This window comes from Panulirus ornatus, chromosome 1, assembly GCF_036320965.1.
Source record: "Panulirus ornatus isolate Po-2019 chromosome 1, ASM3632096v1, whole genome shotgun sequence".
Classification (NCBI taxonomy): domain Eukaryota; kingdom Metazoa; phylum Arthropoda; class Malacostraca; order Decapoda; family Palinuridae; genus Panulirus; species Panulirus ornatus.
The window spans coordinates 77,542,716-77,556,753 of NC_092224.1; the positions used below are offsets into that span (position 1 = coordinate 77,542,716).

Genomic DNA, 14,038 nt, shown 5'->3' on the forward strand with positions numbered 1-14,038 from the left:
GCTGGGGAGCGTGTTAGAAGGTGAGTTGCAGGTTCGTGTTTAATGTCATCAGTTATTTATGGGATGATTGTTACCACCGTACTCATGATTTCCCTCACTGTATCACCGTACCACACTAACTCCCTCACTCATACCACCGTACCACACCCAGCACACTGTACCACTCCTAGCACACTGTACCACACCCAGCACACTATACCACACCCAGCACACTGTACCACTCCCAACACTGTGTACCACACCCAGCACACTGTACCACACCCAGCACACTGTACCACACCCAGCACACTGTACCACACCCAGCACACTGTACCACTCCCAACACACTCTACCACACCCAGCACACTGTACCACTCCCAGCACTGTGTACCACACCCAGCACACTGTACCACTCCCAGCACTGTGTACCACACCCAGCACACTGTACCACTCCCAGCACACTGTACCACTCCTAGCACACTGTACCACACCCAGCACACTGTACCACTCCCAGCACACTGTACCACACCCAGCACACTGTACCACTCCCAGCACTGTGTACCACACCCAGCACACTGTACCACTCCCAGCACTGTGTACCACACCCAGCACACTGTACCACTCCCAGCACTGTGTACCACACCCAGCACACTGTACCACTCCTAGCACACTGTACCACACCCAGCACACTGTACCACACCCAGCACACTGTACCACTCCCAGCACACTGTACCACACCCAGCACACTGTACCACTCCTAGCACACTGTACCACACCCAGCACACTGTACCACTCCCAGCACTGTGTACCACACCCAGCACACTGTACCACTCCCAGCACTGTGTACCACACCCAGCACACTGTACCACTCCCAGCGCTGTGTACCACACCCAGCACACTGTACCACACCCAGCACACTGTACCACTCCCAGCACTGTGTACCACACCCAGCACACTGTACCACTCCCAGCACACTGTACCACTCCCAGCACTGTGTACCACACCCAGCACACTGTACCACACCCAGCACACTGTACCACTCCCAACACACTCTACCACACCCAGCACACTGTACCACTCCCAGCACTGTGTACCACACCCAGCACACTGTACCACTCCCAGCACTGTGTACCACACCCAGCACACTGTACCACTCCCAGCACACTGTACCACTCCTAGCACACTGTACCACACCCAGCACACTGTACCACTCCCAGCACACTGTACCACACCCAGCACACTGTACCACTCCCAGCACTGTGTACCACACCCAGCACACTGTACCACTCCCAGCACTGTGTACCACACCCAGCACACTGTACCACTCCCAGCACTGTGTACCACACCCAGCACACTGTACCACTCCTAGCACACTGTACCACACCCAGCACACTGTACCACACCCAGCACACTGTACCACTCCCAGCACACTGTACCACACCCAGCACACTGTACCACTCCTAGCACACTGTACCACACCCAGCACACTGTACCACTCCCAGCACTGTGTACCACACCCAGCACACTGTACCACTCCCAGCACACTGTACCACTCCTAGCACACTGTACCACACCCAGCACACTGTACCACTCCCAGCACTGTGTACCACACCCAGCACACTGTACCACTCCCAGCACTGTGTACCACACCCAGCACACTGTACCACTCCCAGCACTGTGTACCACACCCAGCACACTGTACCACTCCCAGCACTGTGTACCACACCCAGCACACACTACCACACCCAGCACATCCTACCACTCCCAGCACGTTGTACCACACCCAGCACACTGTGCCACACCCAGCACACCGTGCCACAAGCAGCATGGCACAACCAGCACACTAGGCCACATCTGGGTCAGTTAGCATGAGAGAATTTTTAGACGTAGCAATGTAGACGAGAGGGATTCTCTCGAATTGTCCGGAGGAAAACGAAGTGGATATTGAGAAAATAAAGAATGAAACGTGGTTGGAGAACTGAGAGAGAGAGAGAGAGAGAGAGAGAGAGAGAGAGAGAGAGAGAGAGAGAGAGAGAGAGAGAGAGAGAGAGAGAGAGAGAGAGAGCCCAAAATGAAAGGCAAACAAAGCAGAAAGGGACACCGCTATTGGTGGCCAACCCCACTTGGTGAGGGGCGGCAGTATGAAGGACTCTCGTGTCGTCGAACCATCAGGTTAAGTGGAGGGTGAGGACAGCTGAGGTGCAGGAGGGGCCGGGATAGTAGCGGGAAGAAGTAGTAGATGATGATGAGGGAGGAGGAGGAGGTTGCTGAGGTTAGGTTACCACAGAAAGGCTGGCAGGTATCGGTGAGGAGAGTATGGAGGAAGAGGAATGTGGACAGTGAGGAGAAGACACCAGTGGAAAACTGGTCGGAACCTCACACGGGCAGTCAGTGTACTGCCTCAGGTGATCACTGTAAGATATTACGGCACATTTTACCTCCTGGTGGCCATTAATGTCGGGGTGTTGAGGAGCCTCCTGCCTCTACGACCGGAGGAGCGAGTCCCACGGGACCAATATTGACGCTATTTCTATATCCGTTCAGACAGCTACGTCTATATCCATCAAGATATCTATGTCTATAAGTATATAAATCTGCAGCTGACCTGCGTCACACCACACCTGCCTTACAACCACTGGTGGCCAAAGTTTACCTTCATAAGGTTATGAAAATAATGACGTTCTCTCCGGTGCTGTATCTCTCGAAGACTTGTTCACTGCTGACGTTATCAGATTGATATAAGAGGTTTTAGGTTGTGATCAAGTCTCGCCTTCCTCTTCTCTCCTCAATCATGGTGCAAGTTCATGGCCTCTAACATGGCACTGCCACTCTGCTCTCGTAATGCTGGTCACATCTTTGATGTCTTTCTGTGAACCTTTCGCACTATATCTTTGTTTTTCTTTAATTGCGATGACCGAAATGAGAGAAATTTTGTAGTTTTGGCCAAAAATACGATGTGAAGACCTTGCTAAATTTTTCCTTATACGTATACTTAGATGTTATTCTGATATTTGAGCCCTGCTAACGCTTACTCGCACTCACACACACAGACATACATAGGCAAGCGTGCAGACAGATAGACAGACAAACAGACATCGACGTCATGGCTGATGTCGCTGACGCAGACATCGACGTCATGGCTGAAATCGCTGACGCAGACATCGACGTCATGGCTGAAGTCGCTGACGCAAGACAGCAACACAGACGCCTGAAATCCTCCCTGATGTTCTCTGTCGACTTTTATCACCACTAAACTTTTTCCGAGTGAGGTCGTGGCCACCTCCACCACCAGACCCCAGTATTTTCCTCCCCCAACCCCCAGCACAACGACAACATACCCTCAATACGCCACTCCAGAAACTTTACAATGAACAGCAGCAGCCTTAGCTCCGACCCTAACAGCAGGAGGCCCTCCCTACGTACATGACCTGAGCTAACGAGCAGTGTTTTCTCTCGCCTCACTGAGTCATGAAGGTGGTCACGTTGACGAGGTTGGATCCTCTGTCCTGTGGCCTCAGCGGCTGGCGGAGGTTACCGCTGCCCAGGTCACTGATGAAGATAACACATGTGGTGGCAGGATGACCCAGGACTGGTGTTGGCTGGCTTCCTCATGCTGCTGGAGGACCAGCCGTGTTGGCTGCCTTCCTCATGCTGCTAGAGGACTGTGTTGGTATGCTTCTTCATGCTGCTGGAGGACTAGCTTTGTTGGCTGCCTTCCTCATGGAGGAGGACCAGCTGTGTTGGCTGGCATCATCATGGAGGAGGACCAGCTGTGTTGGCTGGCTTCATCATGGAGGAGGACCAGCTGTGTTGGCTGGCTTCATCATGGAGGAGGACCAGCTGTGTTCGCTGGCTTCCTCGTGCTGCTGGAGGACCAGCTGTGCTCTCCACAGTAATGACCACCACTGTCCCACATTACCGAACATTACTGATCATTAATGCTGTCACATGCATCATACCAGTACAGTGTTCAGCATTAGTACTCCACCACAGTATGCGTTATATTCTTACACCACCATTGTTCTACGTATCAGGTCTGTATCCCTGTACTGGGTTATGTATTAAGGTAGCTTCTGTATTATGATATTCTATCTCTACTGTAGCATGTATCATGTGAATACACTTGTGGTGTAATATGTATCGTGTTAGTACACCTGAACTGTCATATGTATCATGTTAGTATACTTGTAATGTAATATGTTCTATGTTAGTACTCCTGTGCTGTAATACGTATCATGTTAGTACACCTGTGCTGTGATAATTATCATGTTAGTACACCTGTGCTGTCATATGTATCACATTAATGCACCTGCACTGTCATATGTATCACGAAAGTACACATGTCCACATGTATAGTAGTACATGTTATATTAGTAAACCTCTGCACGTGTAGCGATATATATCATGTTATCCCACTAGCATTGTGTTTATCTACTTTTTTTTTACGTTGTAGGCTCCAGTCATGGACAAAAGTGCACGTGAAGGCCGGGCCTTAATTGAAATACATGGAGGTTTGATGGAAGAACCTTAACTCTAAACATCATGTGGGTATGAAGTTAAGGGTCTAAGCCATAAACAACTTCAAACATACGGCCTCCAGAGCTGGAACTTACCACCAGGTCCCTTAACTCGTCTCAGCTTGTCTGTGGTCGTAAATACGACTCTCTTACGACACATGGTCGTAGTTGGGAATCCCTTCGGAATATTCATTGTGGTCGTAGCCGAGAATTCATGATAGTACATAGGAAGGACAGATAACAGGATAACAAAAGATAGTGAAAGAAACAGGATAACAAAGCAGAAGGCACCTCCCTTACCCACCTCTCCCTCCGGCTCAACTGCCGACAGGAAAGAGACGAGCTGAAAATGCCATGCAGTAGGTGGAACATACTGCTATGGACGTTCTATGGGAAAGATTGGATTGGATTCAGTCCCAAGCCAGTTTAGCCAGCGTACGCTTTGCGGCTGGATTCAGAAACAAAAGGAAAAGATTAGTGGTAGGTTCGATTTAACAGAAATCGGCCAAGTATTTGCATGGCCTTGATTTGATGGTAATTGTAGTCGTCTATGCATTGCCTAGATGTGGAGGTAGTTTATTACAACCAGCAACCACATTACATGCGAAAAAAAAGAAATCTTTTGATCCCATTGCCATCACGTCTTTCTTATATCTTCATAACGTTACATCTGGTCATTGAATCTCTGTCTAAACTGATGAGAATTTCATATGTTCTCGAAAGTGTTTAGTGTTATGAAAGTTTCTATCTGACCTCCTCGGAATCTGTGCTTTGTAGGTGAGAATAATTCTTAAGTCTTCGTCTTTCCTCATACGGTTTACCTCTGAGTTAAGGAATTAGTTTGGTTTTTCCTCTGAAATCGCTCAGGGTTTCTCTAAATCTTTTACCAAGTTTAGTTAGTGACCAGAGCTAAAACGCATGTTACAAATGAGGCTAAACCTGAGTAATATAAAGGTGGATATCGTATCATTTGTTTTGTAGTATATGTTTCTAGATAGGAAAGAAAACATCTTGTTTTCTTCTGCATATGTAGCAAGACATTTTCTTCTGCATATGTAGCAAGACATTTTCTTCTGCATATGTAGCAAGACATTTTCTTCTGCATATGTAGCAAGACATTTTCTTCTGCAGATGTAGCAAGACATTTTCTTCTGCATATGTAGCAAGACATTTTCTTCTGCAGATTTAGCAAGACATTTTCTTCTGGGTTTAAGGTCATTACTGATGATAATCACTTCAAGGTCATGGTCTTATACTTGTAGTCGTTGTTTACCCAACATTTTCTGTTCCTACTATATATTTGGCACCGAGTGCATTACTCTACTTTTTTCAACGTTGAAATCTATCTGCCATGTCTCTTTCCACCCTACCAGTTCGTCTAGATCCCTTTGAATCTTAGGGGCAATCTGTCTCTCAATGGTGCTGCTTGCTCCCTGATTTCCTGTTGCGGCACATTTCAAGATTCTTCTGTCGAGTCCTCTCTCCATGTCGTTGACGTAGATGACGTACGGTATGGGTGTCCTGGGAGCCACTCGGTCACCCAAAGCCTATCGGATGCTCCCTCGTTTAGTACCACTTTCTGTTTTCTTTCTGGGACGAATACGAGACGTGGTTCCAGCTGTTTCGTGGAAAGACGTGGTCCTAACTGGGGCTCATAGGAGACGTGGTCATGACTGGGACCCATGCTACTTTTGGGGTCGTGGGAAACATGGACGTAGCTAGTCCTCGGGCGAGACGTGGTTGTAGCTGTGGCTTGTAGGTGAGGTGGACGTGGCCAAGAGTTCGTAAGAGACGTGGTCATATGTGGGCCTCATGTGTGGTTCTAGCTGCGACTCGTACGGGAGGAAGTGGTGTTGATGATCATCCACTGGTTACGACGTCGAGCCGGGTCGACCGCCTCTTACGTCGAACGATGTTCACATCTTCTCCTCCTCCTCCTCCTCCTCCTCCAGATAAGGAGGAGCCACGTGGCATGGTGAAGTTGAACTCCTGATCATGATTCCCACTAGGGGTTGAACAGCAGGGAAGTCTGTGACTCTGAGACTAAAGGTTTCTGAAGTTTGAGAATGAAATATGACGTATATCGGTATCTTTGGGATGAAATGTAACGAACGATGAGAAAATTTTTTTTGATACGTGACTTACAGTCAAAGCTTTTCGATTATACACTTGACGGTGGGCCGAGACTTGGGCACAATCTCACTCGGTAGGATGAAGAAGACGTGGCCCTTGCAAAGAGCTGCTCGCTTCTCTCGCTGGATGCCCGAGGGGCCTCTTCTTAATTTATGCCACAACTTTGGAGAAAAAGCACTAAGCGCCGAGCACCCAGGGATATCACCTTTCTTCAGCAGAGAGAGAGAGAGAGAGAGAGAGAGAGAGAGAGAGAGAGAGAGAGAGAGAGAGAGAGAGAGAGAGAGAGAGAGAGCACGGTTATAAAAGACCCATAGGTTTTTATCCAGTTGATGATGACCCATACTTGCTCGAAATGATAATCTGGTCTTCCTGAGAATTATTCTGTTCTCTTTTTCCTTGGCATTTTGAGGTCTAGTAAGGAGCTTAGTGTTTACAAGTGAACGAGTATTTCCCTCTGCCATTGCGAAGCGTTCTACCCCGTAAGATTCGTCCATTATGCCTTGCTATGTGATCCCTGTGTTGTTCAGTGACATCTTCAAAAACAACACCGATCATTGAAAGATTATTTTTCAACTCCTCTCATCGTTCCTCATGATAATTACTTTCTCACTGATGGTACAGAGGTTGTTGCCCGTATCCGTCACACTTCACTCTCCAGTCTCTTTTGGCCCTATTGATAATTTGGAGACCAGGACTGTAGTGCTTGGTTCTGATACAGAAGGCCAATATGGTAACATTTAAGGTTGGAATTTCTTGCAGTATCTGAACACTGCTTTCTGAGGAGCGACTTGACTTGAATGTGTAGACAACATGTTACTGGTAACGATGCCCAGATTCTTTTCACCTCCGCAAATGCTTTTCGAAAACTCGTGCGATCGTATTGTTTTGCCTTCGTTTTCAATTGGTATCGGTCGTTTCGGATGATTCTACGACCTATTTTGGACGTTCTCTCACGTATTATTTTCGTATCATCTGCCAGTTTAGAAACCCTGGCAGTTAGATCTGTTTCTCAGTAGTTTACACCTTAGGAGACGAAGTGAACCAAGGACTCTGGGCGTTTCCGTACAACACCAGTTACTCTCAAGGGTTAGTATGGCCATCCATTATATATATATATATATATATATATATATATATATATATATATATATATATATATATATATATATATATATATATATATATTTCAGTACCAACACCATGAGATCATATCCTCTGTAACCAAGTTTCATGTAGGGCTTCTGAAAGTCTAATTGATTAACACACGTGTTGATTTTGTAACCCAACTGGTATACATTCCTCTGAAAGAAAGGAAAAACGTGTCCAATAACTTGGTAAGGTACGTTCTTGTTGATGAGTGGGCCTTGTTGCCTATCTTTTCTTAATTCCCTCACAAATGAAGTGGTAAGTTCGTCTGAAATAAGTTTCCATCATTTTCCTGACTGTAGAGATGACGCCAATGAAACGGAAATACAGTGAACCTTTCTGGTAATCTCTCCTGGACATATTTTTTCCTTTCACACTTATTTACAGAATAGTTCGAACTGCGGAAGGATGATATCACGACTCGCTTCTCTCAGAACCCGATATGACAGCTCATCTCGTCCTCTTGACATATTCAGATTCATGTTTTGAGGAAGATGTAAGATATCATGCAGCTACATTTCTTCGGATAACAGCTTACCGTACCCAGTGGCTAACAAAGAGTTCTGTAGTTCTTGCTCGTATTGTATGCACTAAATGAAAGCTTGATAGGTTTTAAGGCCTTGGCTTCTTTCCACTGAATTTTCCCCACTAGGCCCATATATGGCTTCCCATTCGGCTTCCAGTGGAATTTCTATTAAGCCTCCAGTGGTGTTTTCCACTCGGCTCGCATCAAGTTTCCTTTTAGGTGTTCACCGAGTTTCCCACTGGGCTGTACTGAGACTCACACTGCTACACCACTGATATTCCCAGTGGACACCCTCTGAGCATCCTACTGGCCCCCATTTAACTTCCCTTTGAGCGCTAAGTGAGCTCTCCACTGAATGTCCATCTGAGACTCCTAATCAGCCCCCACTGAGCCTTCCACTGAGCCCCCACTGAGCTTCCCACTAAGTTTCCACCGAGATTTCCACTGGTACTCTACCATGATTACCATCTGGCTCAGTTGAACCTCTCACCAGGTCCCCACAGTGCTTCTTACCGAGTCTCCACTGAGGTTCCTTCAGTTCAAAGTCCCCGCTAAGTACCCCATCAGGTCCCATTGACTCTTCCCCTGGGTCTCCAACCTGGCCCAACTCTCGCACTCAAAAGCCGTGGAGGATACTTTCCCCCGGCACATCAACAGCGCCTAGTCTGAGGAGGCGCTGGAGACCAAAGAGAGGAAGTAGCAACGACGGATGACAGAAGAAAGGGAAGAGAGATGAAGAAGAGGAGAAATGCAGGAGAAAAGGAATAAGTATTGCGCTAACAGGAGGACAGAATGGCAAATAACGTTGAAGAGGTCGTGAGAAATACCACGTATGATAAAGATCCGTTTACAGCGAACTCAGAAAATCCTATGAAGAAGGAAACTGGAGAGACAAGGGCCAGAAAAGAGGGCGAAGGAAAGAGCAAATCTCAAGTTACTTAAATCAACAGCGGCAGAGTCAAGGAACGCTGTACAAACACTGAAGGTTTGCGGCACCTGCTGGTTCACTGGCCGGCTGCCAGACCACCTATCCTGTACCAGCTGAGGATACCAGAAGGTGATGGACCCAGCGTATACAAATACCAATAAGGCCACCAGAAGGTGACAGACCCATATTATTTTTACCAACTAAGGCCACTAGTACGTTCTGGGCCCATCTTATACCAGCTGAGGTCAACGATACATTTTGGACCCACATTATACCAGCTCAGGTCACCAGTAGGTATTGGATCCATCCTGTACCAGCTGAGGCCACCAATAGATGACACACCCACTGTATACCAGCTGAGACCACCAGTCGGTGTTGGACCCATCCAATACCAGCTGGGGCAGCTTAGTAATAATGGAGCCGTACTATTCCAGCTGAGGACACCGCTGGGGCTTTGGCTGGTGTAGGATGGTACTGGTACCTTCTAGTAGCCTCAGGTGGTTCAGAATGGCCCGACACCATCTGACGAAGGCGACAGAGAGACTCTGTAATAGTGTAACCTAATCGATATCATCTCGCAAGTGAAACAGGTTAAGACTCTGTAAGTTATATGAATAACTTGTATAAGCCAGTATTGATAACTTGTATAAGCCAGTATGAATAACTTGTATAAGCCAGTATTAATAACTTGTATAAGCTAGTATGAATAACTTGTATAAGCCAGTATTAATTACACCACATCGCTTTGATCTAAACGAGAGAAAAACGAGAAAACTTTTATGAACGAAAAATTCCTTACCTTAGACGTCTGGCCAACGACATGCAATTTCCTGCCAAGACTTTGCAACAACGTCGGCCCATCAGTAATACCGCGCCCCTGAACAGCCCGGGAACAGAGTAAAGAATCCCACACACATTTTCCGCACGTTAACTGGGGAGGAAATTTTTTTTTTTTATCTCTCGCACTCATTGATAGTAGGGTCTCGAAGTTTTCGTTCCCGTCTTTCTTATAGGAGTCGAGTGTGGGTGCATCAATCGACCCCCCCCCCCCCCCCACCCCACACACACACACACACACACACACACACACACCCAACACCGGGGGTGTTCGTAAGCACGGTCAGGGAAAGTGACCTCCGTGCCAAGTTTCGTCGGAAGCAACGCACGAAAGTACCGGATCTTCCCTCCTTCGGGGATGCATCCGCCGGAGTACTGCGGGTCATGAGCCACAACGCAGTGATGCGACAGTGATTTCATCTAGGGAAGTGACGGTGCTACCATCTAGGGAAGTGACGGTGCTACCATCTAGGGAAGTGAGAGTGTTTCTATCTCGGGAAGTGACAGTGATTTCATCAAGGGAACTACCAATGCTTCCCGCTACAAAAGTGACAGTGCCTCCTTCTAGGAAAGTGACAGTGCTTCCATCCGGGGAAGTGACAATGAAAAGTGAGAGCGCTTCCATTGAGGGAAGTGATAATGCTTCCCTCTTGGAAATTGACAGTGCTATCTTCTGGGAGAGTGAGAGTGCTTCCTTGCAAGAAAACGAGAGTGACCCCTTCGCAAGCAAGTGAGAGAGCATTCATCCTCCACCTTCATCCAGGACTCGCCACACACGTCATGGGAGAAGACCAGAAACTACCCCTGCCCCCAAGAGACTCATCAGCCATAACACAGTGACGACCTAGTGCTCCCTGACCTTAAAGACTCGTCACCCACTGCATCAACTGTGCTTCTGGCATCCAGTACCCACCACCTGTGGCTCAGTATAGGTTCCTCCAGCTTCCAAAGTTGCTCATCTCGCAGTACAGGGATGCACCACTGCCTCTTGCCTCACTGGTTCGTAATGTCCTGTGTGACCTGTTCCTCGCTGATAAACATAATTGCAGAATTCTCATAGTGTTCTCCTGAATTGAACACCAATTAGATCATATACATTCAGTGTGGAACTCTATTGTATAACTTCCAAAACTATAAAACATATAAATACAAAGGCCATTGTACTACGTGTTCGTATATAATTATTTTCAAGTTTTATGTCTTTGGCCATTATTATTATTATTATTATTATTATTATTATTATCATTATTATTATTATTATTATTATTATTATTATTATTGATATTATTGTCATTATTATGTCGTTTCCTTCCTGGCGAGTTAGCGCCAGGAACAGATGACAAACCGCCTCATTTGCTCGTATCCACTATCTACATGACGTGAATAATGTACCGAAAACAGAGCACTTTGTCTACATTCAAACCCCATGGGTCTTTCCAAGGTTTCCCCTGGCAACGTTTTATGTCTTAATTCAGCACACTGACGTCCTTCACCCCCTGATGCTTCTCTTGCTAATCCTACGCCCCTTCCCGTAATCTCTTTTTGAACTGTCCGAGAAGCGCTTCTCTCTCTCTCTCTGTGGACACAAGCAAAGCTTATGGTCCTGATGGCATCCATCCCCGTGTACTGAAAGGGTGTGCCTCTGACCTAGCACCTGTGCTTGTTAGTCCGTTCCGCTTTTGTTTGATAACCAGAACTTTCCCTTCTTCTTGGAAGCATGTGTTGGTACATCACATACGTAAGAAGCGATGATCGTTCTGACTTCTCTAACTACCGTCTTGTTACTTTGACATCTAGCATTTCCAAAATCTTTGAATCCCTCCATAACTCCCTTATCCTTAAACTTCTTGAATCTCACAGTCTCTCTCTCTCTCTCTCTCTCTCTCTCTCTCTCTCTCTCTCTCTCTCTCTCTCTCTCTCTCTGGTATTCTTTCCTATCTTATTAAAGTCTGGTCATCATCCCTGAAAGATTTTGCGGAATCCTATGTAGTTGCCCTTGATATATCCAAAGGTTTTGACAGGGTGTGGCATCGGGGTCTCGTCTCTCAAGCTTTCCTCCTTTGGCTTCCTCCCTCACTTTGTTCCCTCACATGTAGTTTCCTTTCTGGCCGATCTGTTTCCCGTGTATGCTGACGGATGATTCCACACACACACACACACACACACACACACACACACACACACACACACACACACACACACACACCCTTCCCCCAACTTTCTCCTTCAGCAGCGGTGTCTTTCAAGGTTCTTTCCTGTCCCCAACACCTTTTCTCCTTTATATCAACGATTTCCTCTCTTTCACAAATAACCAAATGCACTCATGTGCTGACGAACTTTACAGTGCATTCTTCCACTTTCCTTCAGTTCTGATCCTTTATCTCTTACACGATCTGTATCTCGTTTCCACACAACTTCCTCAATAAACTCAGACTTGGACAGGATGTCTCAGTGGGGTAGACGGAACCTTGGTAAGTTTAATGCCTCCAAGACCCAGTTTCTACCCATCTCTATACTGAAAATTTCTTACATTTCTTGTATCTTCTTTGATGGTTCTGTAATTCCACCTCTTGACTCAATGAACATACTTGGTATTACTGTAACATCCACTCTTTTGAAGACCCCACATTACGGGAATAGTTAAGTCTACTTCAAAGAAACTTGGTGTTCTGTTTAGATGTCGATTTTTTCTATTCAGAACAGTTGCTCCGTTTATCCTTGGGGATAGGGGAGAAAGAATACTTCCCACGTATTCCCTGCGTGTCGTAGAGGCGACTAAAAAGGAAGGGAGCTGGGGGCTGTAAATCCTCCCCTCTCGTTTTTAGTGTTCCAAAAGAAGCAACAGAAAAGGGGGCCAAGTGAGGATATTCCCTCAAAGGCTCAGTCCTCTGTTCTTAACGCTACCTCGCTAACGCGGGAAATGGCGAATAGTATAAAAAAAAAAAAGTTGCTCCGTTTATACAATGGATTGATTCGTCCGTGTATGGAGTACAGCTCTCACGTGTGGGGTGGTTCTAGCTCTGCATCCTTACTTGACAGAGTTGAGTCGAAAACGGTCCGACTTATAGATTTTCCCAGGCTAACTTCAGAACTTGACCCGCTTGCCCAACGCCGCAATGCTAGTTCTCTTTCCCTCTTCTGTAGGTATTACTTTGGTTTTTGCCCCCGAGAGCTGGCTGCTTGTGTGCCCCCACCACTAGCTAGACCACGCAATACCCGGCAAGCTTCTGCGTCACATGATTACTGTGGGACTATTGGCAACTCAAGGGTGGGCCGTTTTGATAACTGTTTCTTTCTCTACACCTCGAAGTTTTGGAACTCTACCTACTTATGTCTTTCTCAATAACTATAATTTGGTACTTTTTGAAAGACACATTTTCAATCCCTCCAAAATTCGTATAGATGCTTTTCCCTCTCTCTTCTTTTTCCCTTTCATAATCCTCTCTGTATTTCAGTTAAAAACCCGGCCTTGATGTAGACTTTTGTCCGTAACTGGAACCTCAAACTTTGAAAAAGAAAGAAAGAAAAAAAAAAAAGGAATACGGGATCCGAACCTATGAAATGGTAAAAAGCTGTTTGCTCAGAAGAGTGAAATACCGCAGGAATGTCGGGGAACAAGAAATATACTGTGGAAACGAAGGAGAGAAAACTTTCCTCGCAACTCCTGGCCAACACTCTAAGCAACACAAGGGGAAAAAAAACCAGCTGATCAGAAGTTTGGAAGCCACTATGTGTTGGCGACCATTGACAACAGCTGCTGCTGCTGCTGAAGCTGAAGCTGCTGAAGTGTTGACGTGTGTGGTGTTGCCCACCATCTACTGCTGAAGCTGGTGAAGTGTCGACGTGTGTGTGTAGTGCTGACCACCACCTACTGCTGAAGTGTCGACGTGTGTGTGGTGTTGGCTACCACTGGCTTGTGTTGCTGGTAATGGGCTGTCATTCGTTGGGAGAGATACCACCACCGCCCCAGAT

The 14,038-nt window shown here is 46.6% G+C and overlaps 1 protein-coding gene across 5 annotated transcripts in view; it reads left to right on the forward strand.

Annotated features, from left to right (window-relative positions):
* LOC139749893 (uncharacterized) overlaps positions 1-14,038 on the forward strand; it is a 708,570-nt gene that overhangs the window by 463,445 nt on the left and 231,087 nt on the right. The window lies entirely within an intron of this gene.